Source organism: Physcomitrium patens, chromosome 11, assembly GCF_059467195.1.
Source record: "Physcomitrium patens ecotype Gransden chromosome 11, ASM5946719v1, whole genome shotgun sequence".
Lineage (NCBI taxonomy): Eukaryota > Viridiplantae > Streptophyta > Bryopsida > Funariales > Funariaceae > Physcomitrium > Physcomitrium patens.
Window position 1 is genome coordinate 14,758,696 of NC_143420.1, and position 11,250 is coordinate 14,769,945.

Sequence of the window (11,250 nt, forward strand, 5' to 3'; positions counted from 1 at the left end):
TTTGCTAAACATCTTTGTGGGTGTAAATATGGGTGGAGCACTTGGGTGCATGATTACGTCTTCTTAAGCAATGGAATCTATGGTCATGGTTTTGACATTTAAAGCGGACACTTCATGGTATGTACTTTTGTTTCATTTGGGCTAAAATTGTGTAGTTATTTTTGGAGCAGATGTTATTTTTTTGTGAAATGATGTATTTGGAAATGAATTTAGTCACATGATTTCGTTTGATGATTATTTAATCATTGTTGTTGTCATGTGAGCTTATGGTGTTCCAGATCATGGTGCTAGAAAAAATACGAGATTTGAATTGTTTTAAGGAACAACTTTCCAATCATTTTGCAGTCATTTTTTATCCAAGTGAACTATATGATAACGTATAACACAAGCAGGAGAACCATTTGGTGCTATGAATAGTTGGACACTTTGTAGTTGAGTTGAATTGAAACAAGTAAGGTGTTGAATTATAATTATGGGACTTTATCTCAGGCACTACTTGGCTACCAAGCTTTTTGTTCCAGTGTATTAATCAGGTGCTGCTAACAGTCATTACATTCAATAAAGACCTTGTAACTGAAAATAATAACAAATTATCTGTATGTCCAATGTGTGCATGATTTTTTTTGTTTTTTTACATTTTTTTTTTTTTTTTTTTTTTTTTTTTTTTGTTGTTGTTGTTGTAGTTGTAGTTGTAGTTGTTGCTTTTAATTTGCATTACATTGATTGTATCTAATATGAAATTAATACTGAATTTTAAATCATTCAGAGAATGAATGCATTAAAGGATGACTCAATGTATTTTATTCTCATTTTACATTATATGTCTATAAGTAGCATGTACAAAAATTAACATATACATAGATTTAAACAATGCATTGTTATATGCTACTTGTTCCAATTTTTGTTTTAATTTTTTAATTTTTTAATTTTTTTCCCATCTTGTTTAGAATCACTGACCTATATCTTGTATTTATTTTCTGAAGTTAAGAATCACACAGATTAATAAAATTCACCCAAATTTAAAAATAAATAAATAAATAAATAAATTGTAAGCATGGGTTCACAAAAAGATTCAACATGTCAAGGGATAGGCATTATAAATGCTCACATTTATACAAGAAGGAGAAAAAAACATTGATTGAACGAGAGGTTGTAATTGCAACAATTATTAATGGTTTTATTTTATTTTATTTCAGGTTAAAATTTCAGAACTATTAAAATCGTAAGCATAAATGCACGAAAATGAGTAAATAAATATTCTTCATTTTTCAAAAGCACACTTTTCTCCAAATTATCTAGAAATGACGTATAAAAAACATTAAAAAATAGAAAATAGAAAATAGAAATCTTATTACAAGAAAGTCACCATCCAAGTCTATCACAAAATACAGAATAAACAAGTCAAGGATGTGGAAAAGCACAAAGGATCATGTGTTTGAGTAATCCAATGTGTTAAAAAAATCAATAAACTTCATGTTGTCCTAATCGACGAAGAATACAATACACTGTTTCATTATATACTAAAGAGAGCAACACAAAGACAAATTGTGGGGATGCCAAGAGCACAATCCTAAAAAGATTCAACAACCCATGTTTCTTTTCAAAGTCAACCACTATTTGACAAATCGACCGTGTCACGAGGCAAAGAATATTTACTTCCTCGGAGGCATGTCAGTCATGACATGTGTCTGCTGTATAAGTATTTATTTATTTATTTTTCTGCCGCTTGGATTCAAATCTGTAGCATTTTGTGGTAGAAGCCCTGCAACTTTTTAAGTAAATTTTTTCACAGAGGGGATCCATTCCCATGATAGAGACAGAGAAATCATTTGCCATACAAGTTGAATGGCATCTTTAAGTTGTTCCCACAAAATCTTCCATTTGGTATATATATATATATATATATATATATGATAAATAAGGTAGAGAAAACTAACAAAACAAGCCTAAGTTTATGTTATATTTTATTTTGTTTCATTGCACGAGATTAATATTAAAAACTAGCTAGTTTCTAAGGGATTTTAGGGCAGATATATTTTCAGTTGAATTTTTACTTGCATAGACAACCAATTTGGCTGATAATAATTAAGACAGTATGTTCAGAATACATTTCTTATACATAAAATTTAAATTCAAACAAACAAATTACCAACATAAAGGACAAGATATAAAAAACAATGATTTGTACATAGTTTTCTAATGCTTGCCATCTAGTAATAAAACAAAACCTTGGATATGAACATTTAATTAACAAATTCTTTTTCAGGTAACTTTGGCAAGCCTAAGGAACAGCAACAAGTCCAGTTTGACACGTCAGAACACATCATTAAATCAATTGCACCATCAAAAAATAATTCAAATTTATGGTCGAATCAAACAAGATAAAATCTTCAAAAGGTAGAGTGAAGTATAAGTTTATCTACATTTGTATATTTATTTATTGCATTTTTTACATGAAGAATATGGAATCACACATCAATATGAAAATTTCAAATTTTTTTTTCTACCTCATCAAACATCCAAGTCGACTTCATTATCTCGTGTCTTCAATATAATATCTTATAATTTTATATTAAACCGCAACTAGATATGGGTTATAAAAAAATCTTACTGTCTAAGTTAGTTGTATTTGCATGTCATTATGTGCATCACAAAGTATCGGATTATAATACGCTGTCTATGCACCTTAAATCCCAATTATTTACTAAGTTTATTGTCAAATTCTTTGAAACCGAATCAAAAACTATGAGGGGGGTTCATTTCGTAAGAGAATGGGAAATCAAACACGAGGCACCGTCAGTTTTCTAGTTAGCAATTAAAAACATATGCCAATTGGGGGAGACATGTCAAAGTGTCACACCCTTTCAAAAGCACAGTCAAACTTCAGCTTCTTCACAAGCCTCATTAATTAATCAATGTGGTGGCTATAACTCTACTTTTTGTATTCTTCTGGCTTTTAATGCCTTTTTGTCTTCCACCTTTTACGTTTATCCCCGCCCTGCTGCTCATTACTCCCCTTGCCGGCCCTCATCCATCCACACCATTCATCCATTTGTCATATTCATTCATCCAGTCAACCTGCCTCCTTTAGAGATTCCTATGACTCGAATCCTATTCTATGAGCTCACCTTCAATCAGGCCATCATGAAATCCATTACTTTGTTGGTTCATTTGGTTGGAAAGTAATTAATGAGGGAACAATTAATTCCAATTAAAAACAAAACATGATGGGATATCAAGAATGATTTGAAGAGATTGATTTTTATGCTTCTCCATCCACTTTATGGGTGTTGCTGCTTACTACACCTTTTGTGCCAATATATGTCTATAAACAACAATGTTTAATTTAAGACATGATTTTGAATTTTAAATCTTGGACTCGGTGCTTTACAAGTAGTGTGTGTGTGCATGTTTGCACACATGGGTACAAATCAAAAATTGTAATTTGAACTTGTACTCTACATAATGTTCTTGTTGCACATGTCTTACTTGAATAACAAACAACATGTGTATTTCATGTTTCCTTTAGTGGGTGATTTATGTTGTTGATTACATGAATATTCTGAATTTTGAAGTAGGAAAGTGATGGTTGTCTTTTGCTCTACACTCTTAAAAATCCACATAATTGAATAGAATTCACATAAACATCATAAAAAAATAGTAGTAAATGAAATGCATGTGTTTATTAACATTCCTTTTCCATAATTAAACAATGCTTACAGAAATATATACCTTGTACCTGATCAATACATAATTCAAGAGAAAGTGCAATAAAATGCAAAATATTTACAACTGAAGCACATTTTAACCACATTCATTCATATATTACATAACTCACTTAATATTTTGAAAGGTCATGTCATTCAAAAAAAAAGAAAAAAGAAAATCAACCATGTGTACATTGTTAAATTTTGATTAGATACCTATTTTCTAATTTATATCCAGGTATTTGTATTAAGAAACATTTTTCAACCATCTTACTGAACATCAGAGACATACTTGATGTAATCAAACATTGTTTTAAAATTCAATGCAGAATCTGTTTTTAGAAAATTTAATTGGTGGATAATTTTTAAATTTTAGTTTTTAAAAAATAGTCATAAATATAATTACTGTAAATCATTTCTCAAAACATTTGTACGGTTTTTATGAATAAGATTGATATTATACGTTGGACAAAGATTACATAGTTTTCATATAAAGTTGTAGAGAGAAAGCTAAATGGTTTAATACTTTATATTTTGTATAGATGCATGCTTCTGAAATATTAAATACACATTTAAGCATGTTTTAGTTAAATTTGATGTTGGATTTCATGTATACTTGTAAATTTAGTAACGGCAATGATAGAAATAATACTTTAGCTAACCATACCCTTGTAGTAAACAATCTTTCACATCAAACTATTATTATTTTTTTATTTTTTTACTTTTATTTTTGAAACTATGGGGTTATTTTTCTTCCACATATATTTACTTTGTAGTGAATATAAGTTCTCTCTATATACATATATATTAATTATTAAATAGAGATACAATATTTATTAGCATTTCGCAAAAATTCATGTTAAAAAAAATATTTTCTTGATAATTAGTTAGTTTAGAATTAACTAAAGAGTAATAAAAATTTTAAAATATTTTAATGATGATCATTTCTGTGTTCTACTGTAGAGAAAATGAAAAGAAAAAATATTAATGGGACTTGAGATCAGTCCAAAGAATAATAGATGTATTTTTATTTCTCCTAAATGCATTTTTTAAAATTTTGTAATCTTAAAATATAATATGCAATGTCTTTGTTTGAGATATAATTTTAAAACAACTTAAAACTTTATTTTAAACTTTTCATATAGTTCTGTTTCTTAGCAATTATAAAGTTTTCTGCAAATTGTTTTTACAATCAACTCCTTGCACATTTTATATGTTACTTTTCAATTGTAATTTTTTTTACAAGTATATGAGTTATTTCAATGAGTAAAGTAAATTGATACTTATCAAATATATACCAAAGATAGGTATATGTTTAAAATAGAAATATGGTTTTAAAAATTTAAAACTGTTGTTGTATTGCATAGCTTTGATTTAAATAGACGAATGGAATAATTTTGTCGAGAAATGAAAACATAAAAAGTATAATGAGTTGAAGGTTTTGAATTAGAAAAGAGCATATTTGATAAAATATTGAGATAAAAATTACACACCAATATAATTTAGTCAATTTAATTAATTTTCTGATATTTTAAAAATATTATACTCCAGAATTTTAGGAATTTTAATGAAAAAATTATCACATTTCTGTTGAATTTATGTGTTGGTAAAAATATTTTAAAATTATTAAAAATGGAAAGTCAGTAAAATATAACTTGTACATTATTTTGTTTTGTGTAGTGATGCAGCTATTATGCCATAGTTATCATCATTATTAACATCAATGCTTTATTATTTTTATTTTTATGTGGTATGTTGATCCGTTGTTTCACATAAAGATGTTAGTTATTGTACATGATTTATATCCAAAATATCAATGATTGTAATTTAGATTTCTGATATGATCTTACAAATCCAATTGTTTTTTCCCAACTCACTTAAACTGGTGCAAACCATACAATATGTTGGCATAATCATGTAAATAAACGACAGCCACATCTTTTATTGATTCTAATTTTGTTGAGTAAAGACTAACAGTTACCTTCTGGCTCATTAAAGCCCAATGGCCTCCAAAGCCATTTTTACAGTTGAAGATTACTTGTACTACATTTTACTAAAAATAGCGTCATTATAATATAAAATACTACAGAGACTTGAAATAAAAATCCTTAAGAAAACCCATGTAAAATAAAAATGAAAAGTAAAATAATATATATATATATATACATAAAAGAAAAATAAAAGAGTATCAAATAAAAATTAGACCACTTTTATTTGCGCGTGTGTCTAAACCCCACAATTTTATGATTCTTCATTTATTCTGTTGTACATGTAACCTCTACAATTGACCACAAGCCTAAGTGAACACACTTAAATGCTGGTGGAATACCTTTGTCATGAAACGGAATGCACATTGGGATGCAAAGTGGCCAAAACACACACAGCTTACAAATTTCGTCTGAAAGGTGGGGTCACTGCACTAAAACGGTGCTTCACTGCAAGCACAACCATTTCAACAAGCAGGATGAAGGAAAGCCGAGAACGAGTATGACGCATTCAGAATAACAATCGGAAGCAGGGATTGTTGTGTTAAGAAGCTAAACAAGATATATGGTTGCCGACTGATCACTACAATCTCTACTAAGTTCCCTGCTCATGTACCACTTAATGCTAAGCACATTGATACATGAGGTAATCGTTGTACAAGCCTGACTTGAGTACACGTTGAGCAATATTGATGTAACAAATTCGTGGATGAGCTTGGTGGTTACCTGATCAGCATTGATCTCTTAGCGAAGAGATCAGTGTTCCAGAAACACTCAGGCTGGTTTGTGTGCAAACTTTCTCCAAGATTTGATAGGCTTCATGTCGCCCTCAGTTAACTCGAAGCTGATCAGGTAGGACTTCTCCTTCAGTCAATTCAGCTTTTATGTCACTTTCTACGGCATTGCACTGAATTCCCCACCGAAGCCGCAACTCGAGTGGGTCGTCTCTTTCATGCCTCGCAATTCTCTGCAGAATAAGATCGTCCAGTACGGATGTGAAAGTAAACCATTCGATGTTGGCAGCACTCCGCCCAAGGACTTGGGTACGGCTACTAAGGGTCTATGCATGAAACAAAAAAGTTACAAGAAAATCGCATTGGAAGCAAAGACAGGTTTGAATCCGGGTCACGGCTGGCATGACTTTTGAGTATGCGAAGTAAACCCGTGTAGAATTGAAACTTCAAAAGAAGGTAGATGATTAAACTGATACTAACGCTCTGGACTAGGTCAACAGGCACAAGATTCTCCATCGTTTGTCAAGTGATCCAAGTGGAGATGGTCACGTAGATGCCGAGAATCCCACCATTTTTTCATTTACTGATTCTGATGTCCATTCCTAGAAATGTAAAAATTCTGGCCCTTCGTCAAAGCTTTACTGATAAGCAAGCATGATAGGTATACAACCAACAAGTTAACAGTTGAGGCATCCAAGAGTAGACGTAGAGATCACAAGTCTGTCATGCAAAATGAGTGAACCGAATAAAATCCAAGTACTCAAGCTGAAGGTTCTCAGAAATATTCTCGCATGCTTCCCTGATATGGCCGTCATCACTATTTCAGAGCTGTCACAAGCAAAGAGTGAAAGTGAAATCCATGTGAGTGATTCTTAAAGATTTAAAAGATGTGAAATATCCTTTATAACTAAGTGGAGATGACATTGTTAATGATAGGATCACTGACTTTAGATGACTCTAGCATAATCATGACAGCGTTCATCTGACTATACACTGAAAAGGGGAAGAGATGAGAATCGCCTCACTGTTAATGACAATTCCTCTTGTTTGAGTAGTCACTATTTGAAGGCATCACTAAGAACAGCTGCTTTTTCCTCTGTTTTTCTTGCCGTAAAGAGCTGCACAACGTTTAAAACTTTCCAAATCCACATCTCAAACAAACCAAATAGCTACTCCAAAACCAAGTTAGTTGCTTCAAATGCGGCAACAGCGTCCACCTAAGGTGGATTAGGTTTCATGTGATCGACCTCCGACAGTTAAGACTAATCGCTTCAATTTAAACGAGGTCTAAAAAGAGGATCTACCCAACAAGAAAGATGACAGTGGCCAAGCTTTATTGCTTACGAATGACGCATGTAATCTCAGCTTCAGCACGTCTGCTCCTGGAGTCTAACAATGGCATCGCGTCCCATCGTTGAGTTCAAAGCCTTCTTGCTCTATGTATCATGCTTCTGTGTCGCAGGAATGCAGCCAAGTCAAGGTAAAAACACACACCCGATGCTTAAAGTAGGGCACCGTCACAGCTAAATTTGCATCCACAAGAAATGCAGGATCCTTCTTTTGAGATGAAAAATAGCCTCGACACACAACCCGTTTAGGATAAACAAGAAGTAACTAAAAAGATGAATTGATTCACTCTAAAAGTATCGCATCCTCCAGTTGTAGAGAGCAAACGAGCTTCAATTTGGCTAAATCTAAAACTACACATGCATAAAGTTCACTCTTGTCTTTAGAAATGTTGAATGCTGAACATGCCTACATGGAGGCCACCTTAGCGCTTCAAGAAATGAGTAGGCCAAATGAAATGCAAGCAAGGTTAACTGGTAATTACCTCCTCTTCTCACTGCATGCCGGCATGCTTATCAACTTCCTCAAAGTTGCAGTAACGCACAACTTATGTCAAACGAGCTATGGAACCATTAATCAAAATCCACCCATGAGCACAAAATCAACTGTATCTCTAAAATTTGACAAATCTGTCAGCAATTCTGTCAAACACAGAATTTTCACTGAGCTACACCGGACTTTCGACCCTCGAAAGATCTAAACATTCTGAAACCAAACTTATGCGAGTAACATTCTGCATTTTTCATGCTCCCACGCGTAGTTCAAACTCGCCCACAACCCAAAACAAAGTCAATTGCGACCCAATGCATTCAACGAGGCCAAATCAAAATTGAAACCGGGAAGACAACCCACAGCAGTTCAAACATTCGATTTCTCCCACCAAATTGAAACCCACAGTACCAGCACCGAAGCATCTCAAAAACCCCCATTACGAATAACCATCCTGCACCCACCACATCCTAACCCGGCCAGAGCTGAAACTCCTCCGTGCGCACTCAACAACGAGCGAACGACGAGCTCACCTGCTTCGGATTCAATGCTGATAACAAAGTCACGAACGCTGCAACTCTGGTCGCAGTCTCAGCAGACCACGCCTGATCTAATGGCTCTAGAAACAACAAAAAGAACTTCTACAAACGAGGAAATAGGGAGCCGTAAATTTAGCATTCGCAATTGGGTGCAACACAATGTGTGTCCGTGGTTGCGAAATTCCGATGGACTTGGTGGGCAATCTCCACCAGCGCCATCGCTCCTTTCCTCTTCGTTGCGTCTTCTTCACACCCCCATGCTCGCCACAGTGGTAACACATTCATCATGTTTTCATTCATCTTAGTTCATTCATCAAGAAAGGTTCATTCTTCCGTATCCGTTTGTGTGTGGATCGTTCATCCAAGCTCATTTTGTGGAGTCTCATGTTGTATTTAATCTGTTTAGAGCATTAAATGTAGCCAGCGCTCTCCATACTATTTATTGTAGTTTACAGGAAATACTGAAGCTACAATGTTTCAAATGTAGTGAGGAGAAACTGTTTATCTTCTTCCCTTCTTTTTGTATAAGTGAGATAATTCTATCAATAAACTCACTTTAGTGTCTATGTATTTTTACAAATGTGTGTGCATATTGCTTCTAGCTACTATTGTCTCTCTTTCTAAAACATTCTCAACATGTTATCAACACGATTGCTCTTATGTACTAGTCTTGACTCTTAAAAACTTATGTGCACTTTATCCTTCATTTTCTCATCAAATTTTTTCCTATCCTACTGCTACTATTGCTATCTTGTGTTGTTGTTGCTACTGTTGTTGTCCTATGTTGTTGTTGCTACCATTGCTATAATGAGTTGCCACTGCTCTTGAGTTTCTATTATTATTGTTGTTGTTGTTGTGTTGTTCTTGCTATTGCTATTGTACTGACTTACTATTGTGTTATTATATTGCTGCCAAATTATTGCACCCTATTGCCAATTACAACATCTTACCACTAATTGCCACATCTTGCTACCGTCTGCCATCGATTGCCATATCCTACCATTGATTTCCGTACTTTGTCATTGTTTGCCACTAACTACCACACCTTACTACCATCTGTCACTGACTACTGTGCTCTGTTACTATCTATTGTAGATTCTTATTTTTGTAAAAAAAAAAAAAAAAAAAAAAAAAAAAAATCCTCAAATTTTTAATATTTTTGATTTTAAGTTTCAACTTTATCATTTTATTTGGCTTTACATTTTAAGGTACATTTTACTCAACCTTTTCTACTTGATCTTGTATTTTTTGTTCATAAATTTATTTATAATGAATGCTTCAATATCTTCAACTATATCTACTATGTTTTTGATTGTCACCACTACATCCCAACATTTTCAAGTCTTTCTATTTCTACCATTGGCTGCTGATGGAAACAATTATCTATTATGGATAAAAATAGAAAAAAATAAATTTATTTATAGAACAACTCTTAGATGTAATTTTGTTTGAAAAATCTTCTACTATAAGTACTTCAATTCCTCTTGCTATTTATTGGAAAATACTTCTTTTTCTTCAACTTCATCTTATACATACATTGCAACATCAATATTTGGAAATAAAAGATTCAGTCAAGCTCTGGGAGAATCTTAAATCCAAGTTTAATCATCATAAGACCATTTTCTTTCTACGTGCATGATTAGATACATTTATGTGTCTTGGATTTTATAAATTTAAATGCTTTCAATAGTGAAATATATCGTATTGTCTCATAACTACAATTATATGGATAAAGCATCTTTGAAGAAGAAATGATTGAAAAAACTCTCTCTACATTTCTTCCTCCATCTGTTGTGCTTGTACAACAATATAAAAAGATGAAATTTTAGAATCATCCTAAACTCATGTCCTATTGCAAAGAAATAAAATGAGCTATTCTTGTATAATGCAAAAGTTTGTCCTATTAGAACCACGATTCCAAAAATTCATGCACTTAATATTCTGAAGTCTTAGAAAAAAATATAAAAATATGAAAAAAATGCTCATAAGTACGAAATTAATCATAGTCATGACCATTTCCACCTATATGAAAAGAATAAATATTCTATAACTAATTATAGTAGAAAAAAAATCAAAGATGCATTCTTGCCATAAATATAGAATGTTTGGATATTTGGCACTTGCGTGCCATACTTCAAAATACTTTATTAAAATATTCCAAAAAAATAAGAAACTTTGAATTGCGGCTTATAAAGTTTATACCATGGATGCATCCATAGATTCAATTGGTGTTGATGATTTAGAGGCTTATCTGAATGAAAAAACCTTTAATGATAAGTCAAATGATGCACTCATTGATTTTGCAATAACATATACTATCTTATGGGATAGACAATTTTTTATTGCAAAATCTTCAACCTAATAAACTAGAAATTTGATGACTATGGCTGGAACAAATACATTTTGTTTGTAAGAGGGAATAGCGAAGGTAAAATTACATGTGGACTCT

At 32.4% G+C, this 11,250-nt stretch overlaps 1 long non-coding RNA gene across 2 annotated transcripts; it reads right to left on the reverse strand.

The window, feature by feature from the left end:
- Positions 1 to 5,830: 5,830 nt before the first annotated feature.
- On the reverse strand, positions 5,831 to 9,021 carry LOC112288997 (uncharacterized). Of its 2 annotated transcripts, none has more exons than XR_002971737.3 (6): positions 8,796 to 9,021; positions 8,258 to 8,334; positions 7,771 to 7,877; positions 7,452 to 7,544; positions 6,419 to 7,254; positions 5,831 to 6,142 (listed from the first exon to the last, which is right to left on the reverse strand). It is a non-coding gene; the product is annotated as an uncharacterized LOC112288997 (long non-coding RNA). The 2 variants fall into 2 exon arrangements; XR_016505596.1 differs by having other exon boundaries at positions 7,731 to 7,877; positions 8,796 to 9,008.
- Between the last annotated feature and the right edge of the window lie 2,229 nt (positions 9,022 to 11,250).